Source organism: Mus caroli, unplaced genomic scaffold (assembly GCF_978045245.1).
Source record: "Mus caroli unplaced genomic scaffold, Mus_caroli_1 scaffold_20, whole genome shotgun sequence".
Classification (NCBI taxonomy): domain Eukaryota; kingdom Metazoa; phylum Chordata; class Mammalia; order Rodentia; family Muridae; genus Mus; species Mus caroli.
Genome location: NW_028227275.1, coordinates 58,385,347 through 58,402,300, shown reverse-complemented (window position 1 = coordinate 58,402,300; position 16,954 = coordinate 58,385,347). Strand labels below are relative to the sequence as shown.

At 51.1% G+C, this 16,954-nt stretch overlaps 1 protein-coding gene across 3 annotated transcripts in view; it reads left to right on the top strand.

The window, feature by feature from the left end:
* The first annotated feature begins 1,953 nt into the window (after positions 1 to 1,953).
* The window catches only part of Cpt1a (carnitine palmitoyltransferase 1A), a 59,779-nt gene continuing 44,778 nt past the window's right edge, over positions 1,954 to 16,954 (top strand). The window contains exon 1 of one of the 3 annotated variants that reach the window (XM_021151271.2): positions 1,954 to 2,024. The gene's annotated coding sequence lies outside the window, so the exon portion shown is untranslated. Of the gene's footprint in view, positions 2,124 to 2,165; positions 2,683 to 16,954 lie in introns of those variants that run through there. The other 2 variants (XM_021151273.2, XM_029472727.2) reach the window with 2 other exon arrangements.

Here is a 16,954-nt window from a genome sequence, read left to right as displayed (position 1 = left end):
CAGATGTGAGCCACCACACAGGGCAAGCGTATCCATCGTGAGCAGCTGGCACAGTCTATGGGATTAAAACTGAGAAAGAATGTGAAAAATAAACAGGCAAGCTTGAGAAAGGTTATTCTAGCCTTGGTGCCAGTTCCTGGTATATTTTCAGCGCTCAGGGAGTTTAGGTTAATGCCCCAAGCTTCCCCATCCCCACCCGGAGGGGCAAGGGGGAGGTTAAGCTTTTTATTAATAGCCACCCCAGGAGCTACAGTCCTTGGGAAAAGGGCTATGGTAAGGGCAGAGGAAGGAAAATGAGGTCTCCACAGGATAAAACCAGGTGCAGGCAGCTCTGGCTCATTATGGTGCCTCCCCAAGGCACGAGGTGTCTGAGAGTTCCTTCTGATGTTGTCTCCGCCCCTGCTTCTGTCCCTCCTGGCCTGCAGGGAGGGCCTGCTGTCAAGGCCGCTGAGCCTCCTGGACAGACAGGGCACAGGGCCAATCCAGAGGGACGCAAAGCAGGACGCCAAGAAAAGAGGAAGTGTCCTTGGGGAGGGGACCGGTTAGGGCTGGGGTTCTAGGGAGAGAAGGAAGGGCATTTAAGGTGAGTCCAACAGTCCAGGACTTAAAAGGAGCCTTAAGTAGGGGGCAGCAAGAGGTGACACTAGAGCCATCGAGGCCGAGGCCCGGGGGACAGCAGAAAGTGTTTCCAGATACCGCCTCTGCAGTGCCAGCCACATGTCACACTTGTCTCTCTGCTTCCACGCTCAGGAACAGGTGCTCAGATAAGGATGCTTAAGAAGATGGAAGGCGTTTGGGTGTGTGTCAGAACAATGTAGGCAAGTGAAAGACCCCGATTCTCTATGAGTCCCTTCACATAAACTAAGTAAAAATCGCAAAGTTACACCCAACAATCGCTTGGCCTTTTAAATAATAGAGGTGTAGGGGGAGATGAGATACAGCAACAGTTAACTACAGTTGGGGGCGGGATCAAGGGGAACTTTCATTTTCTCTATAGAACCCTTCCGCGGCATGCAGGGAAAGATGGAGGCAAACAAGGCTCTTCCATGACCAAGCGTGCTTGACCTCAGAGCCGCGATGGAGAGCTTGCTACACGCAGGGCCTGGAGCTGCAGCCTGGGAGGGCGCCCATTTGGCGGGTAGAGTGCTTTGCCATGTCTGGCCGGACTTCTCTGCACCCTGTTCACAACTCACGCTGCAACCTTCGTTCCCCGTGTGCTGCCAGCTATCCCCCTCCAGAAGCCACTCTGTCCGAGGTTCCAATCACTCCCCTACTGACACCTATTCGTTCTCAGCGTTCAAAGAGTACTTCGATTCCGTTCCTTTTGGGCGCAGAGACTTGAATCCAGGACCTTACACAGGCCAGGAATGCACGGCATTGTGAGCTACTCACACACCCTAATTGTTCCGCAGATGAGGGTCCCCCCCCCCCGACGATTTTATCCCAGGGAGACTATGAGTGTGTTGGCCTCTGGCGCCAACCTGCCCCCGGATGACAAACATCTGTTCGCAAACTTGGAACTTGAGCTTACTTCTTCATTCTGTGATGTTAGACAAGCCGTTCTCCCTCCCCCGCAAGCGTCCCACCCCCCTTTAAAAAAAATAATCAACCAAACAACCAAACAAACCAAAAGTCTGGAGCAAAAACAGCATAACCCCCGCAGGGATGCAGAGAAGTTTACGTGCGGCTGAGTGTAAACCGCGAGTGTAAGCCAGGTATGGTGCAAAGAGCTGTTATGAGCATGGCTTTAATGAGTTGGTCCCTTTTGTATATGAAGAAACTGAGGCTCTCAGGGTAAGGAATGCTGTCCTAGGTCTGCTGTTGGCAAGCTCGGGACTTAGCCTCAGTTTCCTTACTGAACTCCTCCCCGCAGCCCCGCCCCGTCCAGGCCCCGCCCCGCCCCGCCCGCGCTGCAGCCGGGCCAGGCTCAGCCAATCACCCGCGGCGCGCGTCGGTGAGCCTGGCCTCGCCCGCCCCGGCCCGGACTCCGCTCGCTCATTCCGCCGCGGCCGTCTGCAGACTCGGTAAGACACCGCGAGGGCATCGCTGCGGCACCGCCCTGGGCTGGGCGCGCGGGTGTCAACCTTAGGAGCGCCGAGGGAGACCCAGACTGTGCCCGTAGGGTATGCGTGAGCCGCGTATTGGAGAAGCAGAGGGCACTCCCTCCCCTGCTCAGTGACAGATCTGGGGGATCCCGGGACGGGAGAAAAGATGCTTGGTCCCCCGGCTGGGCAAAATGCCTCCACTCGGGACGCGTGGGACCTCGGCTCGTGGTGTCCCGCCCCACGGTGGATTCTCTCACCGCGTGGGTTTGGGGGTCTTCATTGCTCTGTGAAAGATGCTCAGGATTAGGCGTCACTCCTTGGTCCCTGACCAGTAGGGGTATCAACTCCCTTTCTGACCCCTTCTCACTCCCCACTCCGCGGGTGGCTTGGGGCCAGTGTGGACGCCGAGCGTTCTCCAGGCTCTTTCTACCCGCTACTCTGCAGGTGGAATGGTTCTCGGGATCCGTGAGGGTCGGGCTCGGCAGTAGGAAGGATGCTCCGACAGGGGACTTGGCAGGTGGCTGGTGCCCTCTCTTCGTGCGGGTCCCTGCAGTACAGCCTTCGGGACACACCCTTGGCGCAGAGACTTAAGTGTTTTGCACCCCTCACCGCGGTTTTGCCCGGGGTTCAAGGGCAGGTGGGTGTCAGAGACTGCCCAAGGTCGCGCCGGGACCAGAGCCCGGGGAGGGTGGGGGCGTCACGTGACCTGGCCTGGGCGAACTTGGCCTGGGACAGCCCGACAGCGCGGTCTGGGCAGCCAGGCTGTGCCGTAACAGACGGTGCCCTTCGTTTTTCTTCATCTTATTGTGAATCGGGTCTGGTTTTCGTTGATGTCACAGAATACAGATGAAGGCTCAGGTTTTTAAGGAGTTATAAAAAGTTCCTAGTGTGAACCAGGCTACATACAATCAAGCTCAGTACTCTCAGCTCTGGGCCGACTCTCGTTCCGTGCATTCAAATAGTTGTCCAAAAACAGATTTTAGTCGGAAACTGCTAACTTTGGAAGTTCGCAAATAAAATGAAAGTGAGTTTAGAAGCCTTTCGGAACGCGTATTTAGTTACAGCATTTTGTTGCACAGGCGTCTGGTTTCTGGTCATTCCTGATATTCAAGCGTGTTTATCACTGTCAAAACCACAAGCCAAATGACTAAAACACAGCTTTGGCCTTTTATTTGTGCCAGCAAGCATACATCACCACCACCCCCTTCCTAGTCGGTCGACTCAGGGCTCAGTGAGGACCTAAAGCAGAGGACTGTGGTGAGCGGAGGACAGTGCTTGCTCCGGGGCAGTGCAGAGCAGTAGGTAGGTCTGGGCAGCATCCGCATTCAGAGTCTTGGACTAGACTGGTTTTGCTGCAGCACCCTGAGCTCTTTTGTCATGTAAATTATTGGTTTTTTTAAACTAATGCCTCGTTAGACTTAACCTTACACTTGGATTTTCTCTTTTATCTATTTATTTACTTTTAAAAATTGAGATAGGGTCTCATGTAACACAGGCTGCCCGCCAGCCTGCTCTGTACCCAAGGTTGGCTTTGAACCCCCGATCTCCTTCCTGCACCCACCCCTAAGTGCGGTGATTATAGGCGAGCACCACCACGCCCGGCTTTGAACTCCTTAACCGTCTTTGGAATCAAGCTCCGGTTAGGTTTTGCATCAAAAGTGGCCGAAGCGGCTTCCTGCACAAGACAAAACCTTTCGAGTTTGAGCTAGAAAGCCACCTGACTGCAGATGAGGGGTGGAACGCCTCCCTTCCGCCGCCGCTGCGCTTGGCCCTGACCCAGTGGTCACGAAACCGGCAGGCCTGATTCTCTCGGGAGTTTGGGGCGCTGGCCCGAGCTTAGCCAACCCTGATTCCTCTTGCCCATTTTGCCCATTCATAAAAGCGCTGCAATTTTTACTTTATTTTCCTCTTGGGTTTCGCAGCGAAACCCTTCGAGGCACGGTGCCGGCTGGCTGTTTTGTTGTATGCGACAGCTGTCCTCGGACAAAGCGGATCGTTGGCTCCGGGATGGCAGCGGCGACGCGTCGCTCCGGAAGGCCTGCGTGGGCTCGGCCGGTGGAACAGGATCCGAGCGCCCCGGACGCGCCAGCACGGGGGCGGGGCTCCCGTAACCTTTCCCCTACTTTTCTCAGCCGTCACGTGACCCCGGCCGGGTGGGGGAAGGGGCGGGGCGGGAAGCCGTTGTTGCTAGTGCCCTTCCCTTCCCCAGCGCCTTGAACTTGCAGTCTGGATCTGCAGGACTCTCCTGTATACTTTGACCGTTTGAAGGGTTTTTTGGGTTTTTTTTGTTTTTTGGTTAGAAAATATGTTTAGTCACTCTGCATAGATATTCACCGGTAGGCCCGAGTCTTAAGGCTGGTGGAAGTCTGCATTTGAACTAGTTTAGAATAAAATGGTAGTCCAAGGTGGATAATTTTAAAGTGTGTTTAGCAGACTCTCTCTCCCTGAAGGAGGGAGAGTCGCTCGAATCTGGGAGTTAAGGGACAGCCTGGGAATAGGCAAAGATCCATCCTCAGCTCAGGAAAGAAGAAAAGGGGAGGTGGGGTTTTAAGCCGGTGGCGCGCCTAGTAGGCTTAAAAAGGATTACTGCACACTTGAATTAATGCCAATTTAAGCTCTTAGTGCAAGAATTTTTGTTGTTTGGAAAATAAGCCTGCTGCCAAGCCTGACTACCATAGCTCGAAGGGTGAAAATGATCCCGACTTCTGCACACCGTGCTATAGTGTGCACTCAACCGCCACCATAAATAAATAAGATACATGGTTTTGTTTTAAGTAAAAAGCAATACAAGCATATTGTGCAAAGTTAGAAAGGTGAAAATGGGGTGCCACGCGGTCACCTCCTTACTCAGTAGTTACTGCAAAGGCCACCACTGTGAGCAGTTCATTCAGGACTGTGATGGTGTGTGTACCTGTACCATCTAGCTCTTCGGAGGTGGATAGAGGAGAGCCGGACTTAAGGCCAGCTACCACCATCTGTGAGTTGGAGTCCTGTGTGGGATACACAAGAACTTGTCTCTAAACCAAACCTAGACTGCAAAGTTTATTAATTTTTTTAATCTCTTACCTAACACAAGGAGTGAGTTCTCCTTGTTGATTTCAAATATCTGTTGCCTTTTGTACTCTTCACCTTGAACCCCGTGCAAATATTGAGGTGGACATTGGGTCCCCGCAGGCCCTGGGCTAAGGCCAGCTTTGCTCTGTTGAGGTAACGTGGCAGCCTGGTTCTGAGAAGTGCCCACCCTTTGCCCTTTTTGTGCGAGTTGTTCTGACCTTCAGGAATGTTTTTTGGAAGTTAATAGCAGCGGGCATGCTGCCCATTTCAGGGCCCCGACACCTGGGTAACTGCCACTCTAGAAGGTTGGGAAACAGGATGACTGCTGACCTTGCCTCTGAGGAGTGTCAACCCGTGTTGCGCACAGACCCATTTAGGTAGAAATGTAAGTTGCACACAGACCCATTTAGGTAGAAATGTAAGGGAAGCTTGGTGTGGTATAAAACACCTATAATCCTAGGGTTTGGGGGATGGTGCTGAGGCAGGAGGATTCCATGACTCCATAGTGAGACCTTGACTCAAAAAATAAAATTAAACAAACCAAACCAAACCCAGCAAAGACCGGATTAGACTGGGTTGTCCATGCCTATAATCCCAGTCCTTAGTAGGTGGAGACAGAAAATTAGTAGTTCAAGATCAGCATCAGTGATGTACCTGGTGTAGGGCTAGCATGGACTACTTAAGACCTATCTCAAAAACAAGACAAAATACTGTATGCACTGGTGTTGTGCACTGGCTGTGGCACTTAGGAAAACAAAGATCATCTATACTCTTTCTGTCTCTTCCTCCTCCATGTGTGGTCCAAGGAGCTGAGTCTCACTTCTGTTTCTTAAGTCCCGCTAGAATTTGTCTTCCTCAGTCTCCCTGACCCTGTGCAGGCCTGCAAATCATTGCTGAAGCAAGGACAGGTTGGGGCTCCCTTTCTCCACTGGACACATCCAGCCTACTGATATTAAGGGGGTGAGGGCCTTTTGGAATTTTCACTGGTTACACCCCTAGAAATTAATGCCTAGAGGGAGGGCTTAGAGGAAGTGGTTGGGCCCCTAGCTCAGTGTGCTTCCATGGTACGCGGCTCTGGGATGGCTTGCCTGACATCTCTGTCCCCATCCAGGCCACATGCTCTCTGCAGTGACCACATCCAAACCCACCTCTCTTCTTTTAGGGTTTCCTTGGCTTTGGGTAGGTAAAGCCATGAATAGAGAATTCAACAAGCCTCGTTATCATGGCCAGAAGGGATATTCCTATGTCTACGGGACAGGGACACTGAGTGACTCCCCACAACCCTGTCCCCCTTGAAACAAGGGTTTCACTCTGTAGTCCTGGCTAGCCTGAAACTCACTATGTAGACCAGGGTGACTTTGAACTTCTGATCCTCTTGCCTCCACTTCAGATAAAAACTTGGCCCTTTATGAAACTGGCTGGTTTATTAACATACTCACCCCTAGCTTCCCAGAAGCTGCTCCTGGAAATGCTACAAGGAAGGCCCAGCCCCGGAGCCCACTGCGTCCACTGGTCTGTGAAGGTATTCTGAAAAGATATGAATGAGCTGCCCATGTTAGTCAGAGTTAGAAGACAGGCTGAGGTACCCTATGCTCACCCTGAAGCATTGAGCTGGGTGGGCCTTGGGGGAAAGAGCCAGGACAGACACCCACTTTCTTGAAGGACAAGTGTTGACTTCAGGCTCCTGGTGGGATAACAGAGTGTGGCCTTGTATTAAAGAACACGTTCTGTGTTTGCACACTCTAGTATCCTTCGATTGATGGGAGCTGTTCTGCCCTGTGCTGATAAAGCATACGGAAGAGGCTGATGTTTGTCAGTGAGCTGGAGATCTGGAAGTGAACCCAAATCTGTGTTATAGCCACTCTCTCACCTGCTGTCACAGAGCAGGGCTCTTAGTGGCGGCCATCACCTCTATACATGCAGACTTAAGACTGATATTGAAGTGCGGACATGTCTGGGTGTTCATTTCCTTCTCTGTAGGATGGTAGCTCTGATACCTGCTCTCCCGTGTCCCTTGAGTCCCAGGAGACTCCATTAAGGAGTGAGACCTCAGTCTTAGCGTTCAGGTGACAAAGATAGGCTGATCTCTAGGTTTGAGGTTGGCTTTGTCTTCCTGCAGTATGACCTATGCATAATCATGAACTTTAGAATGCCCTTTAAAAAAAAGGATTTATTTTATTCTTCTTTTTGTTTTGTTTTGATTTGTTTTAGGATCAATATGTATATAGCCTTTACTAGCCTGGAACTTGCTACATAGACCAGGCTAGTCTTGAACTCACAGAGATCTACCTGTCTCTCTCTCCAAAGTGCTGGGATTAAAGTGTGCCACCACACACAGTGCTTTTTACATTTTTAACTTTTTTATTTACGAGTATGCTATGCATCTCTGTGTGCGCACCTCCGACGGCTGGAGGCATCAGCTCCCAAGGGGCTGAAGACAGGCAGTTATAAGCTGCAGAGGCGCTAGGAGCTGTGCTCACTCCTCTGAAGAGCCTCAGGCACTCTTAGCCTTCCTCTAGCCTGGTCCCTGATGCCTGAAAACACCACACATCCCATGGAAAGTGAATTTAGAAGGTTGACTTTGGATCTTCTCCTGGGGCTAATGAGGTGAAATGCCATCTTCCATGTGACCCTGGGTGACTTCAGCATGACCCCACAACTGTGAGGAGGACCAGAAGCCCTTCACAGGACATTATGTTGTGAAGGTGTGAAGGTGTGACAGACAAGCAGTAGATTGAATGGACTCCGTGTTTTTTCCTTTTTTTCTTCCCCCTGCATGGAGACTGGCTATGAGGATTATTGATGAACTTGTGCAAGCAGCAGACATTCTTAACCCCTAAGCCGTGTCTCCAGCCCCACCTAACAGCATTTTCTACCTGGAGGTGGCCTGTGGCATGTGACTCCTGCCCCATACATCAAAACATTTGTAGATACAGGTTCTAGACACCAATGTCAGGACTGCACCCGGGTGGGTTTTCTGGTGGTCAGATCTCAGGTTGCTGAGGTGACAAACATAGAGAGGATTTGGGAACGTGTATAGGGACAGTGGTATGAGGAGGAGTTCGGTTTTCTTGAGCTAACAGATGCATGCCACTTCCTGGCAGTCAAGAGTTCAGGCTGGCATCCTGTTCTGGCAAGATTGGACCCATGTGCTGTTTCAGCATGGATGGGGTAGACTCTTAGCCTTGTTAAACTGTATTTCACTTCTCATTACAAATTTTTACATGTATTTTTGTTGTTGTTGTTGTTGTTGTTGTTTTGGTATTGTGAGGCAGAGGTGTGTGTGTGGGACCTGTGAGGAGGTCAGAGGACAGTTTGTGGGACTTGGTTCTCTTCCTCTCCTGTGAGGATTGAACTCATGTTGACTTGGCAGCCAAGAGCCTTCTCCTGCTGAATCATCTTGCTGGTCCTCTTTGTTACTTTGTTTTGCAGTTTTTGAGACCGAGTCTTAGATATGCATGGTGAGCTTAAACTCACTATGTAGTTGAGGACAATTTGATCCTCCTGCCTCCTGCTCTTGAGTACTGGGATTACAGGTCTGTGCCACCAAGCCAGCTTTAGTGGCATTAGAGAGAGATGCAGGGTCATTCGGACTTCCCCCATGCTAGACAAGTACTCTGTCAACTAAGCCATGTCCCCAGTCCTGGCTACTTCCCTTAGAAGTGTGTCCTCTGCTGGCTTCCCCACGTGTCACATTTCTCTGACTGCCATTTCTTAATCATGTGCTGCAGTCTACAGCCTAAATTGGATTTTGCTTTACTTCGAACTTTTCTTTATTTTTGAAATGGGGTCTTACTAAGTAGCTCTAACTGGCTTAGAACTGGAGATGTAGACCAGGCTGGCCCCAAATGTACAGCAGTCCCTCTGCCTGCTCGGATTACGGGCGAGCACCACCACACCTGGCTTTTATTTCATTATTATCGTTATCATTTTAAATGGAGGCAGGGTCTCTGTAGCCTCAGCTGGCTTTATGGCCACAGATGCCTTTGCATTCCTGATTCTGTTGCCTTCAGCTCCCAAGTGCTGGAGCTGGAACGGTTCGGCATCCTGTCTAGCGTGGGTTTTTACAGTGTGTGGTAGGTGGGATTTCTGTTGTTATTTTGGGGGAGTGTAGACTGAATTGAAAATAGATTGAAAAAAAAAAGAAAATAGATTGAAATTTTATTTTTACCATCCAAAAACTAACCCTGCTTAGCTTCTTTTAAAAATCAGACCATTTAAAATGGTATGTCCAGGGCTGGAGAGATGGCTCGGTGGTTAAGAGCTGACTGCTCTTCCAAAGGTCCTGAGTTCAATTCCTAGCAACCACATGGTGGCTCACAACCATCTATAATGGGATCCAGTGCCCTCTTCTGGTGTGTCTGTAGACAGCAAACAATGTACTCACATATGTAAAATAAATAAATCTTTAAAAAAATTTTTTTTTAAATAATAAAATAAAATGATATGGCCATAGACCAGAATTTGTTTTCTAACCTGATCTGAACTACTGTGTCCAGCCAAACAGCACAAATGGCTTATGGTGATATGCCACAATGTGGGAAAGTCACCCAGGGCTAAATTACATAATGCAAATGAAGACTGTTCAGGCATGAATTCCAAATACAACCTTTCACAGTGAGTTCCTGTGACCTCTCCACCTATACAGTAAGTTAACAACAACAACAAAATTGAAATCTGGTAGCCAGTGTGACAGTTTCCAAGGTGGAGTCTTTCAAGCAGGGTCTAGTGTCTTGGTCTGGATTCGTTCTTAGATTGGATTCATTCTCATAGGTATAGTGCCTTGGGCCTCTTTCTCTCCTCCATACTCTTCCACTCTTGCCCACGCTCCAACCACTCCAGTGCCTTCTCCCATCCAAGGGCATAGCATAAGGCACTCACCTAGAAGGAGTGATCCTGAACTCTCCAGTCTCTGGAGCTATGAGACCCATAACTCTCTTTATAAAGTACCCGCCCTTGGCAACTCTACAGCAGCTGTAAGTCTACTAAGACACTCCTTCACCTTCCTCATACCCCAAGCCAGCCCACAGAAGGCACAAGGCGCAACGGTCTCATTTCTATTTGGGTATAGCAGTTGTACTCAGATTTTTAAGTCTCTTTTTTATTTTTGATGTGTGTGAGCATTTCACATGTGTATGTAGCCCAGAGGCCACAGGCAGTGTCATCTTCAGTTACTCTTCGGGTTTATTTTTTTTCTTTGAAACAGGAGTGTGTGTGTGTGTGTGTGTGTGTGTGTAATGGACGTGGCTGACATGGAGTTATTTATTGACCAGGCTGGCCTCGAACTCACAGAGATCCACCTGCCTCTGGCTCTTGAGTGGTATGCCCGACCATGCCCAGCCTCTCTAAGTTACAGACATTTCTGTTTAGCGGAGCAGAGCGCTCCCAGAAGTTAGATCCTACCAGCAGCATCTGCCCAGGGGCAGGGCCCAGGGTTCATCAGCCCGGTGCTGTTCCTTCTGAGGGATGCCTGCCATGTTCCTGGATGCCCTGCCTAGAATTCTGTTAAGGTGCCACTTCCTGTGGGTAACCCTTTCTCTCAGGATTTCCAGAGGTTGTTTACTGTAGTCAAGATGGACAGCTGGTAAGGGATTAGAGCTGCAGGCAGAGCCTGCGTCTGCCTGGCGATGAATGATGCGATTCTGGTGGGCACCTAGGTCACACTGAGTCATTAGCCTTGGTCCGAGTTTGTAGTAATCGAGTTTTCCTGTTGGCTACCATCTATCATTTTGGCTACAGCAGTGACGTAAGCCGGTGTGTGTTGCAACTGCAGGAATCTTTTGCTAGCCTTTGCTGTCACAGCTGCTACTGCACGTTGGAAGGTAAGGACATGCCCGTTGGAGCTGAGCCTGGACCTGATTCCTGCTTTACAGTTGGCTAGCTGTGACCTTACACAAGCGTTTGACATCTGAGTCTTGTTTTCCTCATCAGTGAATGGGGACAACCGGGGATTCATTAATTAGAGTTGTAGTTAGAATTTAACAAGCTGATGGATGAGAAACAAATTAATAATAATAATAAAACCGGCAGGTGGCCTATGCCTTTAATTTCACTTGGTAAGCAGAAGGTGGAATCTGTGAGTTTCAGGCCAGGCCTCATAGACCCTGTCAAAAGAAGAAAAGAAAAAGGCCTGGGATGAGGAGGTGGTTCCGTGAGTTTTGTGCTTGCTGTGCAAGCATGAGGAGCTGAGTACGGATCCCAGCGCCCACGTAAGAAGCCGGGAGCAGTGGTGCAAATCTGTAATGCCAACCCTGGGATTAGAGACAGAGACCGGAAGAACCCTGGGGCTCGCTGGTTAGCCAGCCTCGCCACATCGGCGGTCTCTGGGTTCTGAGGGAGACCCTTTCTCAAACAATAAGGTAAAGAGTGATGGACACCGATTTGGACACAGGCATTCATGCACAAAATAGGGAGGGCATTGTTTGGTTTGTGCCAAGCAGTTATTAGGCAAACCCCACACCTTTTTGGCCATGAAAACAAGCCTGCTAACCATCCATGCTAGTATACGGTGAGTCACCTGCTTGCCTGTTGTCTTGTCTGCCTGTCTACCGACCTATCTGGCTCCCCATCTGTGGGCTGCAGGGCTGTGTTGCAATACTCCCTGGGGCCCAGAATCCATTTGCATAATTCGGTTACTCAGAAGCCTGTCATCCCTGGGTAGGTCTTATTGTTTGATTTATATGGTGGACACGGTTTTCTCATTGCAGTTTCTCTGGCATGTGCCAGTTTCTGGCGGTGTGCTGGACCTCTCCTGAACTTTCCCCTCCTTTCCTAGCTGGCTGCCTCTCAACTCTGCAGCCCCGGGGAGCTACAGGAAGAGCAGAGAGGCTGAGAGGGCCTGGTCGTGGGGTGGCAGCTTGGTGGCATGGCCATCGTTAGGGCTCATGGGCTAACCTCAGAGGTGAAATGGTTTTGATGCAGACGGCTTGACTGTGGAGAAAGCAAGCCCAGTGGGTAAAGTCCCATCAGCCAAGCTCAGAGGACTGGCGCTTGACACCAAGCCATGTTATTAAAATGAAGACAGTCTCAAGTCAGCAAGAAGCCTCAGCAGATAAAGTGCTTGCTGTGCAAGCTTTGTGACCTGAGACAACTCCCTGATCCCACATACATGTAGGAGATAAGAGACTTCACAGAGCTATCCACTGGCCTCTGCACATGCTCAGTAGCGTGTGTCCATACCCCACCCCATCCCCTTCATGCACGCACACTCGAACAATACTAAAAACAAATTTAAAAATGAAGACAGTCTTGGCAGAGGCAATTGTGCTGCAGCCTGCAGGGTTCTACGTGATTTGATCAAGAGCATTAAGCTTTGGGGTCTTTGAAAAGCTTTCAGTTAATTGAGGGGATGATTAAACACAGCTTGAAAAGGGGGAATCCTTTGCCAGAGAGCAGAGGTGAGTGCTTGAGTGCCATCTTGTGCATCTCTGTACTTTGGGAATGTGAAGTCAGTAGCTGTCCAAAACCGGGTCCTGAGGGAGCTAAGGTAAGAACAGGTATGACCCAGTAGGGGCTAAGGAAATGGAGCAGACAGTGAAGTGTTTGCCTTGCAAGCGTGGGGACCCAAGAAAGGTCAGGTGTGGCAGTGCACAATTGCAACCCCAGCTCAGAAGAGGTGAATTCAGGAGAACCTCTGGGGCTCGCCAGCCAAACCAACCTCGAGGAATTAGCCAGGGAGAGAAGCTTGGCCCTTCAGGAACAACACCCAGGATTGATCTCAGGTACACACACACACACACACACACACACACACACACACACAGACCAAGAGCATAGTGCAGGTGAAGATACAACATAGCAAGCAGGTGCCAGTTAAACACCAGACCTAATATGTGTCCTTAGTTTTTGGTGGAGGTATCTTGTTCTGCATTGCAGTAAGGGGCTTAGGAGTCTGCCGTAGCCCTCTTTGGGAGTTCCTCCTTGGCAGGTGAGGTTTGAGGCTGGTATGTAGGCAGGGTTGGGCCTGGAAGCATGGGGACACCTGCAGACAAGGAAGTTGGCAGGTAGGATTTGGGAGTGAGCAGTCACCCACCGCACTAACACTGCCACTTGGGGCAGGGCAAGAGCACAGGTCTCCACGCGAGCATCTTTGTGTTCTCTCTGACACCAGAAACCAAAGCCTAGTCATACACCTAATGGAGGTTTTAACTCTAGGCCTTGTGGGTGCATCCCTGGCCATGTTTAACTCTAGGCGTTGTGGGTGCATCCCTGGCCATGTCCTCCTGGGCTGGGCTAGGGTACAGGTTTCTGCCACAGAAACCACCTGTAGTTTTGCCCTGAGCCATTGTAAGGACACAGGGCAAGACACTGTGTTGTGTTAGGAACAATCCCAGAGGGGCCTTTCCTGTGTACCTGGCCAGACTTGCTTCTGAGTTAAAGCTGTCGGTGTGTTTACCCTACAGGGTGTGTCCCATGTAACCCTTTTCCTCTGGTTTTGATTTCTAATCCAAAGGCTAAAGCTAGGTGTGGTGGTTATATATACTGTAATCCCAATATGAGGGCAGCCACAAGGTCAAGGCCAGTCTGGTGTAGACACTGAGTTGTCCTTGCTGAGCAGCTTGGGAGGGACAGTGAATGGCAGAGGGCAGGTCAAAGCCCTTCTCTCTGTGCCCATGTGTCTCTTATCATGCTTCTGTCCAGTGTGTGCTCTTGTGGCCCTCTTTGAACTTGGGTCCCAGGTGCATGCCCTGCAGGTATCGTCCCTGTGGTCCTGGTGCTGTGATGGCTCAGCCCCTGGGGCAATATACAAAGCAGAGCTTCACGGGGCACTTGGGACATCTTGTGAGCAGTAATAGAGGTCGGGGAATCAGGAGGGGCACTGAAAAGCCAAGTCTATATCCAGGCAAAGAAGGGTGCAGGTTGAAGAGGCACTGGTAGGCTAACACGCCTCCTTCCTCTGTGGGTTCTGTGCCTGGGTGAGTGAAGCAGAGGCAGGGAGATCATTTTGGGTAACTGATGGTTCCTGTGTGCCCCACTGAGGCAGGCCAAGTAGGGGAGAGGTCAGGTCGAGAGAGTGCAGCTTGAGAGATGGGCTGATGCAGTATCTGTAGTTTGGGCCTTGGAAGGTGGGTTTGTAACATCTGGTCACATGCACAGGTTGTAGAGGTCTGATTAGGGACAGGGGCCCTGGCTAGCTCCTAGGGTAAAGAGAGCCAAAGAACCTCCTATCAGTGCAGACAGAGATCGGGGTTGGAGGTCTAGCAGACAATGTGGTGGGCCTGGCCTGTGTAATCGAGGACTGGTTGTGGGAAAGCAGTGCTTTAGTGCCCCCTGCATGGAGCCACCATGGAGGTCTGCCGGGCCCTCCCTACAACAGCCTTTGGAAGGGAGGAAGCAGCTGCCCAATGTCAGTGGTCTGTATCCAGGCACAGCTGGCTTGCCAGACAGAATGGCTGGGACAGTTGGCCTCGAGGGCCTTTCTTCCAGGACGTCAAGTTCCCAGCTTCATAGACACAAGAATGCAGCCTTGTGCCCAGGCTGGGCAGGGTGTGATGGCAGGAAGGGCTCTTGGGAAGGGAGAGTGGGAGTCAGAGCAGTCGGGGCTCTTACTCTCTGGCCTCAGGTGCCAGCTGGGGAATGGATTGGCTTTCTATTGGCAAGGGCACACCAAAGAAGAATGGGGAGGGACCTGTGGATGGGTCAGGCAGGGACAGGCCTGGCCCCAGGCCTTGCTGCTTCTGAGACAGGAATACGTTTCTAGAGAAAGGAGAGGAAGGGTTTCTGGTGGGCAGACCGCTTGAGCACACTTCCTTGGGTGTCTAAGGTGAGGTGGGTGGGGACATGCAGACTCCTGGGGGGAACTGAGTTGGGGATACGGCAAGATTTGTGGACCACATGCACACACATGCTTGCGTGTACAAATGTGTACACTCACACAGGTAGCCCATGGCTGCTCAGACACAAATGTGAGAGAAGCCCAGGGTTCCAGGGAAGAGGTGTCGGAGTGTCTGCGTGTGTGTATCATGTGCATTGCAGTGGCCTTGGAGCCTAGACATTGGGTCCTCTGGATTTGGAGTTCAGGCAGCTATTGAGCCACATAGTGTTGGTGCTGGGAACTGAACTTGGGTCCTCCTTGAGAACTGTATACTGTTTTTTAAAAAGTAATTATTTTTTATTATTTTAGATTATGTGGTTATGTGCAACTGTGTGCGTGTGAGTGAAGGTGTTCCTGAGCCCAGAGATGTCCGATGTCCCTACGGACAGTTACAGACATCTCAGAATCATGTGATGTGGGTGGTGGGAACTGAACTGGGGTCCTCTGCATGAACAGGGTGTGTTCTTAACTACCTAGCCACCTCTCCAGCCCGAGGCTGTGTTCTTATTTATTTATTTATTTTTACTTTTTATTGATTCTTTGTAAGTTTCACACTGTGCACCCCAGTCCCACTCATCTCCCTGTCCCCTCAGGTCAGCCCTTGTAACCCCAAAATAACACATACACAATAGAAAAAAAAATCTCATCACATAAGCTGTAGTGTGTTACAGTGTGTCCCACAGTATATCGGTCTGTCCACACATCTTCCCTTGCAACAAGGAGTCATTGGAAGTGTCTGGCTTCTGTGACACCATCACTACTGGGTCCTCACTGGGACTCCTCCAGGTTATGTTGTTGCTGTTGCCCTGTGTCGTGGAGATTCTGCTCCTTTGGATCAGTAGGACCAGCTTTTCCACGCATCCCAGCGATTGACAGATGATACAGATTTGGGGGTGGGCCAATTCAGTGCCCTGGGTCTGGGCCTGGGCGGTAGCTGAGCTGGTGGTCAGCACACCGGCTCTTCCTTACCAGCACCACTAGGGAAAGTTCTCCAGCATTGTTTCAGCTAAGCCATCCAATGCCACCATCAGCAGGAGGCAGAGTTATGCCCTCAGGCTGGTTCACCCACACACATGCCTTCAGAGCCAGCTCCACTGAGTTGCCCAGGAAAGGTGCAGGGCCCACTCTTCTGAGTGCTATAGCCAGTGAGGGGGCAGGGCTAGGTCTCCCACTCTCACCCCTAGGGACCAACTAACTATCCTAACTGCTCAGATGGTAAGGGAAGGAGGGAAGGCATCACCCCTGCATCCTTGCCACCTCCCAGCAGACAAGTGACAGAGCCTGCCTCCCCCCACCCTTGCTCTTGTCCTCAGGGTTGGAGCACCCACACACTCTTGACCAGGGCTGTCCAGGTGAGGGGCAGGACCAGCTCAAATGGTCTCACAGCCCTGTGGTCAGCTCTCCCAACTGCCACAGGTGGCAAAAGAGGAGGGAAGTGCATCACGGCCAAAACCACATCACCTCCTGGCAACGTGGAGCCAGCTCTCCCTGACCCCCATCCCCACCCCACTCCACTCTTACCCTCCGGGAACCAGCTCACCTGTGCTCCCACCACCAGGGTCAGCTCTGCTGTGCTGTCCAGGGGAGGGGCAGGGCCTGCTCTCCCAAGGGCTGCAGCTGGTGAGGGACAGGACTAGCTCTCGTGAGCTCATGACTCTGTGAGCAGCTTTCCCACTGCCAGAGTCAACCCTCTCTACTCTCACACCATGAGGGCCAGCTCTCCAGAGTGCTGTAGCCAATGAGGGGCAGGGCCAGTTCTGCATAGCCCTTGGTCAGCTTTATGGTCCCCTATGGCTGTCCCAACTAGGGACTTGCCCATGTCCTCTAGTGGTAATATGAGCCAAGGATAGAAACACCGGCCCCTGCCACTGGGTAGCCATTGACTCAGACTTGGCCCTTAACAGCAGCGAGCTAGGACCTGTAACAAGCCCAGGTGGCAGGGCTGGCCACTCACAACAGGTGACTCCTCTCCACCCTCGAGTCTCCAGTCCCATCTCCTCATAATAATACTCAAGCTGTTCCACACTTCTCTTCCCTCTGA